This window comes from Halyomorpha halys, unplaced genomic scaffold (genome assembly GCF_000696795.3).
Source record: "Halyomorpha halys isolate HHAL.00 unplaced genomic scaffold, Hhal_1.1 Scaffold450.1, whole genome shotgun sequence".
NCBI lineage: Eukaryota > Metazoa > Arthropoda > Insecta > Hemiptera > Pentatomidae > Halyomorpha > Halyomorpha halys.
In genome coordinates, this window is record NW_027111919.1 from 229,614 (window position 1) to 243,590 (window position 13,977).

Genomic DNA, 13,977 nt, shown 5'->3' on the forward strand with positions numbered 1-13,977 from the left:
TATCTGGAATGTGCGGGCTATTATAGTTTAGTAAAGTTGGCAAATTGTATGGTAAGCCGGGGATATCAAATCTCTGCAGTCTGTGACTATTTGTTATATGTCCCTGAGGATGGCCGAATTGGCCGAAACGTTGGACGTGTAAATGAAATAAATGTTTTGAGACTAAAATTTGGATAGTGTGTTGAATTATTTTTTAATTAATTTATTACATCAAATAATGTCGCTTACTGTAATAATTTTTTTTTCTTTTATATTTCATTCAACTATCATTTTTAAAAAAAATTTAAATATTGCTATATCAGCGCTATGAGATTGGGTTGCTCATCAGTAAGGCCACTAACTTGAAGGACCCAGATTAGAATCCTGCTAGGTAGGTAATTATTATCTATTTTACTGTAGCCATTGAGTAAGCCGTGTGGGCTCCGTTGCTCTTCGGGGTCCACCCAACCTCATATTACTCTACAATCCCATATATATTTATAGTACCCTTAATTGAGTAAAAATCAGACGGTCGAGCGTGATTCTGACCAAATCACCTTGCACAACCGTTGGTCTAGTAACAATATTTCGTTACTATGTACTGCATCCCTGACCCTTTATTGGTTGTATGGGTATAGATTTATTGGAACGCTTATGGTAGTTTTTTTTAGTCGGCTAAATTAGCAAAACTCTGGGACAGTCGTATAATAGAGGAATGAGAATAAATTTATTTTCTGCGGCTAATTTTGATTTTTTATTAAAATATGAAACATTTTGTACATTATTTTATTTATGTTTTTTTAATTTTGAGTTGATATGCTTATTACTTATTTTTAGGATTTAGCAAAAGGATTGGATTATTATTTAATACTATGTTCAAAATTATTAGTTTGCCGTTTTGTGAAAATGAATTCTGTTTTTTTTTTGGTTTTTTTTTTCAATTTATGTGTTCTTAGTAAAATTAAGAATTAATATAATCAAGAGTTATTAATAAAATTCTCATTTTATATTGAACTTCTTAACTAATATTTTAGGGTAACAAGCTTTTCACGGTCATACCTAACAAAGCTTCACGCTCGAGAAGAAACAATTCCAGACAGGTATTCCCGATAACATCGCCATAGCGAATTATTGAAAAAAAAAAAAAAAAGTTTCGAAAAAAATAAAATGTAATAATAAAAACAAAAACTACGATCTCTTTGTGATTGGTCTGGTGCACAAGATAAAAATAAACTAAATTGAATTGAATTGAAAAACAAAAGAGAAAGAAAACTTGAATTGAAATGCTGCGATGTTCATCACGTGTTGAGATCGACCGCGAAAAATCTCGTAAGACTTTTTAAATTTTGGGTATTTCTTACCAATTTCGTTAAAGATTTTTAAATCCAAACATGTTTATATGAAAATTTGCCATTTAATCAAATAATGAAAATTTTTTTTAGAATGTTGCATTAGTTTTATTGTGAAAGTTTCAGTTGGATAATATTTCTGCAATAAAATTTTATAAGATCACAGTTTCATGTTTAATTATAAAATGAACAGTTCATTAACACTTTGTTATAAACAATTTACTGCCAAATTTTACTTTCGATACCCATGTGAATCCCTCAATCAGATAGATCAAAACTTTTTAATATCAAGTTAGCACTGCTATACAGAAACCAAGACCACTCACAAATCTAAAATACAAAAACTTAATGATTTTATTACATTATATGCTACTTGCACACCATATTTATTTTAAATCACTCCTACAACCAAAAAATGAGAAGGCAGTATAATAATTTTTAAAATAATATAACTTTAATGTAAAATTATTAATGCCGTTTTTCAATATCAGGCGCTTTTTAAATATTGCTCGATAAAACTTAATAAATCTTAATCTCCTCTTCCCGTGTATAATAATAATAATGTAAAAATTATGCTACAAAGAATAGAAGTTTATTATATTTTTAAATTTTATAATATAATAATGTGTATATTTATTTTTATTCCGAGGGAAATACTTTTCCTGAGGACTTGTGCTTTGAAAAGAATTGAAAACGTCATTTTATTGATGTCGAAAGTGGCGTAAGTCCATTTGTAGCCATAAAAAAATATTATATCTTAAATAATATTAATTATTCTAATTTGAATGATAAATTTAACGTTATCTTTACGATTATTATATATCTTACGTTAGTTATATTTTTAGATTTAATTCAACGCAAACCCTTGAATATCTCGATTTGAACGTAAATGGACTTATATTGGCTTAGAAATTAAAATAACTGATGAAATTCGATTATTGTACTGCCTCTAGGAAACATCTGGAATGTTCTTTATATAACTTAAAAGTTTTAAATCTGACCTTGATTTTCGTCAGGCGAATCTAATCAAAACTTTTCTAAAACTTCATTCTCGTTTCTAACTGAATCGGTTGCACGAAGTCTACAAGCCCATGCAACGAAGTGATACTTGTGAATGTCTAAACTTTTAAATGGCTTGTGATATAAATCTAGAGAAACTGGAAACGATACTGAAAAACATTTTCTGATTTCGTGATGCTAAACTCTTGATAGCTTTATTTTTTTTATTTTTTGTTAACCTTTGTCGGAAAATAGATGTTTTGTTTTATCTGCACGTTTCTTTGTGAATAATTGAACAACTGGCTTTGAACTCTTTCCAGCTTAAAATTATTAGATTTATTGCTGTTTCTTTTTAGGACTATTCGCTAAGAAGTAACATACTCTTGGATTTAACCTTAATTTCCTTACTAGAGTACTTGATTTAATTTCTTGAACCCTCATTTATTGTACTAGGGTTACTGATTTTATTTATAGCAATTAGACCTGACAACATGGGAGTTCCGAGAGTTCTGAGAGTCCCCCCTTCCCTCAAGGAGTACAAAAAAAATATTAATTTCATAAAAAATATCTTTTTTTTTTTTAGTCAATGCTTATTGTATTAACTAATAAAGCACTGAGACAATTATATATAGTGTTTTTAAAATCTTAATTTTATTCTCCTTTTCCGTGCTGCAATGTCACAAACTAATTGTCTATAAAAATGATATTCAGAGTTGCGGTCAAAAAAACAAAATATTTGACAACTATTTATTATTCGCTAAAAAGATACCAAAACAACTAATAACATTTTGAAATAGTAAAATAATTTTTTTTTTTAAATTTATTTATTGATATTTACAACTGTATAAAAAATACAAGTAAATTTGATCATAATGACATAATGATATGATACAGGATGTAGAGAAACTACCCAGTAGTAGAACTCTAAAAACAGTTTACAATATAAGGTCACGAGGCCATCTTCTTTTCAGGCGCCTCGGAGGATTGCTAGGAATGGAAGAGAAAGCAAGGTTAGAAACTAGTGGGTTTGGGTGGTTAGGGAGTTTATTATGGAAGGAATAATATCGGGTTCGGGCTAGATCGGTTACATAAGGAACATTTAGGTCTTTATGGATGGTTTTATTAGTAACAAAATAAGGAGCATTGAGGATTTTACGAAGGATTTTGGATTGTAAAGATTGGATACGAGAGGAACCTTCGATCAGTGGAGCCCCAAAGCTCAACTCCGTATGTCCAGATGGGCCTTATTATTGTCATGTAGATCAGTCTTTTGTAATGAGTTGGAAGTTTAGACCGTTTGTCTTGTAAGTGCTGTAATAGTCGTAATCTGCGTGCAGTTTCCTGTCTTTTCAGTCTTGTGTGAGGATTCCAGGTTAGTCGTTTGTCAAGATGTAGTCCAAGATAACGAATCTGTTCTACTGGGGTAAGAGCCACATTATTAAAGTATATTGTAGGGCAGTCGGCAGGTTTACGACGAAGAGTAAATGTGATTTGTTGGGATTTAGTAAAATAATAAAATACAAAAAAAGGTAAATTAAGGTAGGTTTATGTGAAAATAATTGAAAAGAAAATTATCTACAAATAAAAGGAAGGAAAAGATAAAATGGTATTAATAAAATAAACAATGATAAGAATTTTAAAAATACGTAAACTATAAGGTTAAAGAAGTATAGGGGAACGCAATAAAACGCAAAAACAGAAAAGTAGACATTGGAAAACAAAATTATCCTAATTGGCTATGGATTGCTCCCACTCCAAGTTTTGATCCTGGGTATGCAATGATTCGCAATTGCATATAGGGGCTTATTAATTGAATACAATTGAAAGATTGATATAAATTATTGTATTTAGTTAATTACACATTGGATAAATGATTTAATTAATTTATAATTATATTTATTTAGTTTATAGAGTTAACATTAAATTCTAAAAATTTATGGTAAAAATTACAAATAAGCTTAACCAAACTGAACTTATCTACAGGAAACTTCGAAGAGATTTAGGGCTCTGTTAAATGCATTAAAGGGCATTAAACAAATTAGAACTGGAGATTACAATTAAACGTTGAAATGTTTTTCGTAATTTGAAACCAATATTTCGCTCTTATAAAGGCATTAAATCTAAGTACATTGCCTTAAAAAAACATACACTCAGCTTTTCAAAATTTGCAGTAACGTAGAAATTGAATAAAATATAGAGGAGTTATGAACAATAGTCAGTCGTAGAAAATAAAAGTGAAAAAATTTCTATTTTGCAATTTCTTTGAAAAATATGATTTGATTATTCCTTAAAACTAATAGTTGACCTATTTTACTTCAAGCCTTATTATGTATTTTAATTTTTTATTTTATTATTCTATAGAAAATCTACAAATCGATTGCTATATAACAACGATGAAGAAAATCTATACTTACTCAGCTACGCGCCGAAAATGATTAATTTTGTTGATCCTTTTCTCTTTTCTTTTCTTTTCTTTTTTTTTTTACCCAATAATTCGGAATGGCCAATATTGACAATATATAAACAAGACAATATAAACAAATATTGATTTTTATATATTAGATAGTCTTATTTTGCTATTCATCTGATTATTTATTTATTAGGGAAACAATAATACAGCAAATACAATATATACTATAGTACATAACAGGACGGTATCAGGCTTAATGCCAATTTTCAATTTGACTGTAAACACGACAATTGTAGCCATATCATATTATATTTACTGCAGTTACGTGATTTGCGTGATAGATAGCATTATTGGTCATAAGCTACGCATGCGCGACTACCAACTACTAAGTTTAGACAGCTAGAAAATGAAATGTCGCACCTATTTAACTTCATAAAACGAAACCCTAATGACCGGTTGAGAGCAAACCTAGTGGAAGTCATTTATTAAAAATAATTATTTCACCAGTTCTTGGCTGGAATAACTTGTAACTGAATAGTTTTCAGAGAAAAAAATGTTCTGCCTAAAAAATTATAGAACTTCAAGTTTGGCCACTTTTGCACTTAACAGGTCATATATAATTTATACTTTATTTTATGTTATTATTTTTTGGACAATTATGTGTTGTATTTAATGATCAGTTTAATAATTTACTAAGTTGAACTTTCAGCGAGGTTAGGTTTACTGTCAGCGTGTAAATAAGCACTGTTGTACTATCTGATTGTTACCATAGTTCTACCACGACAGCAAACTGCCACCGTGGAACTTGGCCTTTCCTTATACTCCATTGTTCTTATCCACATCTTCATCTTCCTTATTGTCCCTTTTTTCCAAGTGCACTAAACCCTCCCAATACTGGGCATCCTTTCCTTCTTTTTCTTCCTTGCCACATGACAGTTTTTACAATCAGGAGAAATTTCACCCTCTATTAGCTGCCAATCTTTGGCGATGAGTCCCTCGCTAACTCATTAACATACCAAGGCAACTATATTTTATTTGTTGACCGGTGAATGCATCTCTTACTTCCAACGTCCGTCCGACCCCAGACATTCTGTCCATAATCCCTTTGGTTACTTAAAGTATAGGTTACACCTCAAACAACCTCGTCTTCTTGTGGTCTAGTAAAAGTTCTCTACTCCTCTCACTAAGATTCGGAATTAATTATGAGTTAGTTTTGTTACTTAGCAAAGTCTATTTTCCGTGAATCGTTATACAAATATTACATTACACACACTACATATTTCACTTAATTTTTTTTTTTTAATAATATTAAATTTTATTCTAATTTCTGAAGACCCATAGAAGAAGATACCTTCATTATTTTATAATGCTGCTTGGGATGATTTATCGTTAGATAATGTTTTAAACCTTAAAACAATTTGTTGTATTTTCCTATGAGCGTTTTTGACTCCAAAGGTACAAATACTCAGTTTAAAAATAATCATATATGTGTATTTGTGTGTTTATTTATACATAAAGATTAATAATGATTAATTGTAGTAGCTTTTTAAATAGCATTATTGCCATCTAATGAAATTTAAATTTTAGGAACTTTCAACGGCTTTTTTTTTTTTTACTTTATATCTTAATAATTAGTGTAAAAAAGTATACATTTTATCTTCTATTATTTTTATTTGTACAGAACTACGAACATTAATTATATAAGATATTAAATCAATAAGGTATTATGTATTGTATACCCATGCTAAACATAGTGTTTAGTTTCAGTTCACACATTTATGTTAAAAATTACAATCAAAATCTCGTGTTTTAAATATTGATAAACTAATGAACTAACACTAATTGTGCCAGACCCCCCATGACTACGTTGTAATATGCATCGATTTATCTATTTAGTACAATCTAATAAAATAAAAAAATCAAATCAAATTTTAGTTTTAATAAAATACTAAAATACGTTAGATGAAGTTTTGTGAAATAATGATAAGTTTAAAATCTATAGAAAAGTGAATTTCTTTGTTTAATATTATCAATATTATTTAAAAAAATAATGTATTTTATCTTTTCAGGTAAGAAATGATAAAGTTTTGGTGCTTAGTGGAACCAGGATGTAGCGGATATATTGGTGATTAAAAATTATTTTTAATATATAATAAAATTGCGTTCGTATTATGAAATTCAGTAATATATGAAATATTCCATTTTTGCACTATGATTTACGATATATATTTACAATTGTTAGAGAAATGCTCTTAGAAATAATTTTTGTAGATAAAAATATTTTTTAAAAATAATTTCAGGCTATCTTTCTACTGGTTTATGAGAGCAATTTGGTCTGAAAACTATAAGTATTAATGGTTTATTAGCAGCTAATGCAAGTCCTTGAATTTTATTTCGTCATTTGCTGTAGATAATCATGTTAAAACGTGATCTACACGATTTCCTTATTGTTTGTGATAATTTCCCATGAGGTATTTTAACTATATATTTGTAATTATTTCTACTTTTATTTACTAGTTATTTATGGAGAGAAATTTTGACAGACAAACTTGTACCTTTTTTCAATTAGGCATCTATGTTAGAAACTATTCCGATTTTTGAATTAATTATCTAAATTAAAAAATAAAAAATATTTGTAACTTTTTGTTTTAACTCGGAATTTAGCTAATAAAACTAAGTTTAATTGTGTGAAACTAAAGTATTAAAGTAATGGAAGAATGTGCCAGTAATTTGGACTGGGCCACCAGTGATGTTGGCACCGTTCCACCGGTCAGTTGAGTTAATCACCTGCAACTTAAGAGCTCATCAATCTACGTCTACCATCTGGACTGAACGATTCAGATGAACTAAGAGATTTTTTTTTTACTTTCAATCCTTCATTCCCTAGAAATCGTGCCAGAAACAATTTATAAACATTATTTCGGCAATCATATGAAAAAATGTTATGAGTAATTTTTTTTTTCTATACGAATGGTTTTTAAGATTAAAAAAAAATATATGAGAAAACATCTTTGATAAATTTTAACATGTAAGTAATATCCACAGAATCGCACGCTGTCAATTTTTAAAAATTTATTTATTTAACATAAGATCGGCCTTTTGGGTCTTACATGGTTAATGTAAGAGGTACATTTTTTTTTTAACAATAGTTTATGGGAGGTGGGGGTTATAGTCTCATACAAAAGACACCCCTAACTATATACAATGTTATAAATAAAAGAAAAAATTAAGATAAAATAATAATGCTTGATAAAAGTAAAGTTAATAACAAAAACAATGACGTTTATGGATTTAACAAAACAAATAATTTAAATGGGGAAAAATAAGAAAATCTAAGAAAAAGATGAAGAGAGAAAAAAAATAATTAAGATAAAATAAAATTTTAGAGTGACAATAACAGAACTGATAAATATAGAATTTATAACAAGATGTCCTGCCGCAGCATGGGCTTGAGTCTTCGGGTTGTGGTCGGGTTTCCCAAGTTGTAGGTCACTGCTCCTTTAACTGTAGGTACGTTTCTTGTTCAACGTTATCCAACAGGGGATCCGTGAGATTTCATTTTGTTGTTTTTATAAATACATGTAATAAATTAAAATTTATTTTAAACAAATCTTGTAAACTAGGCCATGGCAGATTTATTACTTTGATAAAGTTAAAAACGTGCCTGTTTTGATAGGTTTTGGTTGCAAGAGGCTAATAAATAACTCGTCTTTTTGTAATTTCAAAATCCTAAATCCGATTATTTTTTAACCGAAAAAAGTTCAGAAGAATGGAATATTAGTTTTTCAGATAATTTAGTTTTAAATCTCCAAATTCCACCAAATTCATCTTTCCATCAAATTTGAAGTTTCTACTTTTTCTTATTATAAATGCTTTAAAGTAATAACGTGGAAACATCTTTATATTTAGAATAATATTTTTTCTTTGATCTATAGAATACTATTTACTAAATATTTTCAGATAGTTGGATACAATCTGTTTTATACGTTTTCATTTTTATGTTTATTTCAGTATCTTTATGAGAGAAACTAAATTTTACAATTTAGAATTTAGGATATTCTTGACATTAAAACAATTAGTTGAAGAAGTCTTGAAAAGTTTTTGTTTGAAATTTTTTCATACAAAATTAAAGTTACGATTCTGAGGTCATTCTGTATAGCTTTATAGTTCTGTATGTCTCTGACTGATTTTAACTATAATCCTTAACTTCGACTTGAATAAAGCATTAAATAAAATAGCAATGAAATACTAATCATTCTCTTTTTTTTAAATATTTTTAAGACAGCTACCACTTATGGGTTATTATAGCCTTAATTATTAATTGAAATGTGAAATTTTGAATTGATTAAAACTTTGCGAAGAGGCAATATCATAACCAAGTTCTACTGAGGTGCAATTATTGCTTGTTGAAAACTAATCATTCTTTGTCCGGGATACATCTCTAATTGACTCCTCAAGTTCAACTCTCTTCTAAGATTAATAAATAAGGAAAAAAAACTCAGGTATTATGGAGTCTATATACACATTTCCCAAACATTGGTTGGTACAATTTGACCTGAATTTGCGCCCAATACGTTGGGTGTCGGTTTTGGGCACACATCAAAAGGCGCTTGTGCCGCATCCACACGCTTGTTTTCAATTTGCATCGTTTTAGAACTGCCAAAAAATGAATATTTTTGCTCTGCGCGTTTCAATTAATTAAAAAATTTAGCCAACCTTTTGATTCAATTATTAATTCTTGTTTATTGTAAAAGTCTATCGATTCGGTGTAAATAAATACGTTTGAAATCTTGTTAATTAGCTTAAGTATTTTTTTATTTAACATAAAAGATATTATGTGAATGTTGTTCAAAGAAAAAAAAATCAATCCTTCGCGACCGGACCCGCCCCACTAAGACTCCCAGAGAGCGACTTGAAGTCTCCTCTTCCCGTCTCCTCTTCCCGACCGTCGCTCTCTGGGAATCTTACGGGCATATCGGGAAGGATTGCCTTTTTTTTTTTTGTTATATTCTCCTCTTGTGAGATTATAATTTCAAGGTAATTAAATAAAAAAGTTTCTGATAAATATTTTAGAATGAAGATTGAATGTATAGGTTATGTAGTACTATTTGTATGAATGTTTATCATCACAATCTAGATGGCTGATATATGTTTATATATATTTATTTGGTTCTTTTTTAATAATGAAAATAAAATCATTCGAGTGTAATAACCGAAAAAATTAAAAAGAACAAAACAAGCATTTGGATACCGATTATTGTTACTTCCTTTGTTTAACAAGCATTGGTACAAGTCTTGGATTTGTGGCAAGTGACAAACGTGTAGATCCAGCTAAGATGTTACTATTACTTGGCAATTATTTGCCGAAGGTCGGCTATGCAAAGTGTCATTGTTGAGTGATTGGCTGTTATTTAGTATGATTAATAATACCCAGGGTATCATTAGCAGTTAGGTCATATCCTTTACCGTCATTGTAATATCAGTGAGCTTTTTTCAGAATGACCTTACATAGCAGTCATTTTTGTTGACATGTTTGGCTCTTTCTTAAATCCAACAAAAGGTCTGAGTAATTTTCATTCTTTTCTTACTATGTAGACAATTTTTGATTTTTTTTTAAAATATGTTTTTCAAGCAGGTTGAATATCAAATCTAAAAAAATGTCTGGTAGTAGTGTATGAAGTATGCCTTTAACCTCATTGTAAGACACACTTCACTTTTGGTTAGCTGGTTGGGTTGGAGTGGATTGTATAATTGAAAATGAACATGATTAAATGAAAAATAAAATTCTATTGTTTTATGTTACAAATAGTGTAGTGGGTGGCCGAAAGAAAAGATTATGATTAGATTGTTAGTAGAATTTTGTATGACTGGGCTATGGAAATTGTAGATCTAACATTGAGGTGGTTGATGATGATGCGGATGTTAACTATTGCTATGTGGACTTACTTCTTTCTTCCCCCTGCATCTCCAAGCCTCTTCTCTCTCTGCTGCTGGGAACCACTCAAGAGAACCTACTCACTCATGTAGATATTAATGATCATTGAACAAAAATAAAGGTTGAACGCTTCTCTGGTTGAAGACAAGATGGCTATCTCACACTCATCTGAGTTGCTTCTCTTGCCACCAAGAGCGTTGGAGGAGGCAAGCTTTTGATGCTGGCCACATGGGCGCTACTGGTCCAAATACATGGAAGCCTTTCTGATTCAACTTTTCCGTTGCCGTAGGTTACCGGAACAAGTAGTATTTCCTGATTTTTTTCCTTTTCCAAAATTTTTTTTTTAAATTAACCTCTCTTTATAACCTTTCTAATTATTTAAGCATTTCTAACTACCTCTTTGAATAATCTTTTTACTTAATTTCCCAACTTTTCGGATTTACAAATCATCTCAATAACTACATCCTAACCTTTCTTGATTGTTTTAAGAAATGGAAACTGATTGATAATCAGGAACATGGTGCGCGCTCTGACCATGACCGTTCTAGCCTACTGAACCAGAACATTGTACCTTGAAGAAAACGAAACCAAAAACTTCCTTATCCTTTTGTAATTCCTTCTTAATATTCATTTTCACCTGGATAATAAGTAGAACGTTTTTATTAATTCTACCGAAAAGATTTGTGTTAATTTTGCATGGAATAATCAATCCTGCATACCGTCTAACCAAGAATCCCCTACATCATGACCTTAATATACCATTTGTCTCAGACCTTATTTCATAAATCTCCAACCAGGTCCTGAGTGTCTATGGCCAGTTATTGGGAGGGATATACCGGGATCTTCCGGACTTCTGCTTCTTACTTTACAAGTGGTGGGGGAGGGGAGAGGGGGACAGCTTGTTTCGGAGTTTCCCAGGCTGAATACAAATACTGTATTCCGGAACGAATGTATTTAAGATATTATGTTACTCTAAGTTTAATTTTGTTATTTTTTTTATTATTATTTTGATATAATTTAATTTATTACTGAAATATGGTGTGAATGTGCTCTATAATTTTTGTTACCAATGTTTGAAAATATTGGACTGAATGCAATTCTACAAAGAAAAAAAATCTAAACGAAGCTTATGATGAATAACTTTGCTTTAAGTTGAAGCCGACTTTGTGTCCTTCTGTTGCGCACTGAGCTCAGTAATTTTCTATGGGAAGGAACATTCTAAATTAAGAAGTCTGAAAGAGAAAATAATTCTAAAACAATGTATTATTTATATATTATTTATGTATTATCAATATATTGATGATTTTTCCAATCCGACCAGTCCTGACAGCGTAATTCGCCGAAAACCACAAATCAACTATGTACGGCAACGTGGTTATAATCCCTCTTGGAAATCATATCCTTTCTATCATCACATCATTTCTTAACATCTTCCCTTAGGAGCCTAAGGCCGTGCGCTTTATGGCGTTGGTCCCAGAGTGCCTGGTTCGGAACATTATGCGTTCAATTTACACTTGGGAAACATCTATTTTTTGGAGGTCCCATCTAATCTTAACAATCCCTCCTAGTTTATCTTACACAGTACTAACTTCAAAGTAACCGCAAGAGGTTGGCAAAAAGGACCACTAAGCTCCTGTGCAGACTACTTCCCCATTACCGAACATCAACACCAATAAAAAATCTTCCCCATGCAAGAACAAAATTATTTTTGTAAAGAATGAAAATTATTTCTTAAAAATTTTAATTTTGTTACATTTCGAATCTTACTAAGATTATATAAGTGGGCTAGATAAGGAGTAGTGTAAGTTAAGTTTGGTTTATTTATTTAAGTGAATTGTTTATAATTATAATTATTTAGAACTTATTTTATAAATTATATGTGTATTATGTATGACTTTATTATATTGATTTCTTTCATGAGTGGAGTTAATTATTAAATTATTAACTATCAATAAAAATGATTTAAGAGGAAAATCTCCTTGGACCCTCTTTAAATGCACGTTGTAAAAAAATAAATTTATATTTATTAATCTTATTTGTAACATTTCGGCTGTTTTATCTTTGGCCATTTTCGAAATTATTCCTACTTCTACAATATAGTAATATAACAACTCTCATACTCCCTTCGAATATTTATGAAACCGAAGAAAATTAATGAGAATGGTTGTAGAAGTAGAAAAAAATAGGAAAAAAAAAGTTTGAAAATGGTCGTAGGTAAAAAGCCCGAAACGTTACTGCATTGTCGAAAATAAATATATGTAAAAAAAACATTTTTTTATAAATAAGATTAATATATAAACAACTTTATTCTTAAACACTTATTTACATATATGTACTATTTAAGTAAATTTATTAATTATCCACCTTTCCACGAGAAACGAAACTTGGCCCACTCATATGCCATTCTAACCTCCTCACATATTTCCTATAAACCTATATTTGGATCCAAGATTTGAAACAGTCGAAGGTGAAAATTTTCACTTTAACAGTGAGAGTCATGATAGACAGCCCTTTGACTGCTGTCTCTAAGAATGATTTCTCCTGGCCTAGTTACTAGTGCGTCAACCCTCTCTATTTTTTTCTTTGTAAATAACATTTATTTATGTTTAATAATATTATACGTATTTATTAATAAGGATTAAACAATGGTTCCGATCTTTTAAAAAGTAACAGCTATTAATAATAAAACTTTCGGAAGAATACAAAACGTTTTTGTAATTTCTCTTTTATTGTTTATTTTATTACTTATTATTTCTTGTTTTTTTATTTAAAACTATAAATATGAATTCTTTCCTTGTTATTGACGTTTAAAAGATAAAATGCTTTAATTAATAGATTTAACTGGTGGACGTATTATGCTGCCATCAATATAGTCACCCCAATTCTGTTTTTAAAAAAATTATAGCAAAAAGCTCAGAGTGGAATGTATGATGGACGTCCCTTCCTGGTTGTGTAAAAGTGGTTATGTATGACTGGCAGCGATGTGGTCTATTGAAGAGTCAATGCCCTGAGGCGAGATCTCTAGGTGCACCGGACTGTTAGGATCAATGTATTCGATCGAAGTAGGTAAATAAAAACTTTAAAGAATACAATAAAAACATATTTAAAAAGTTACAGAAGAACTGCTATAAAAAAAAATATTAACTTTACTAAGAGAAATAAGTATATTATAAAGTAACTATTAGAAAACAACTTGATCATTAAAATAATGTATAATTGCTGCGTATACTTACTGATAATTCTTTTCAGAAGTAAAATAATTCTAGACGCTTTAAAAACTGACTTAGGACAGATAGAATAGAAAT

General features: G+C 29.9%; 1 protein-coding gene and 1 pseudogene across 4 annotated transcripts in view; both read left to right on the top strand.

Annotated features, from left to right (window-relative positions):
* LOC106682909 (CAP-Gly domain-containing linker protein 1) overlaps positions 1 to 13,977 on the top strand; it is a 457,329-nt gene that overhangs the window by 125,958 nt on the left and 317,394 nt on the right. The window lies entirely within an intron of this gene.
* LOC136796341 (U4 spliceosomal RNA) lies at positions 9,087 to 9,213 on the top strand (annotated as a pseudogene).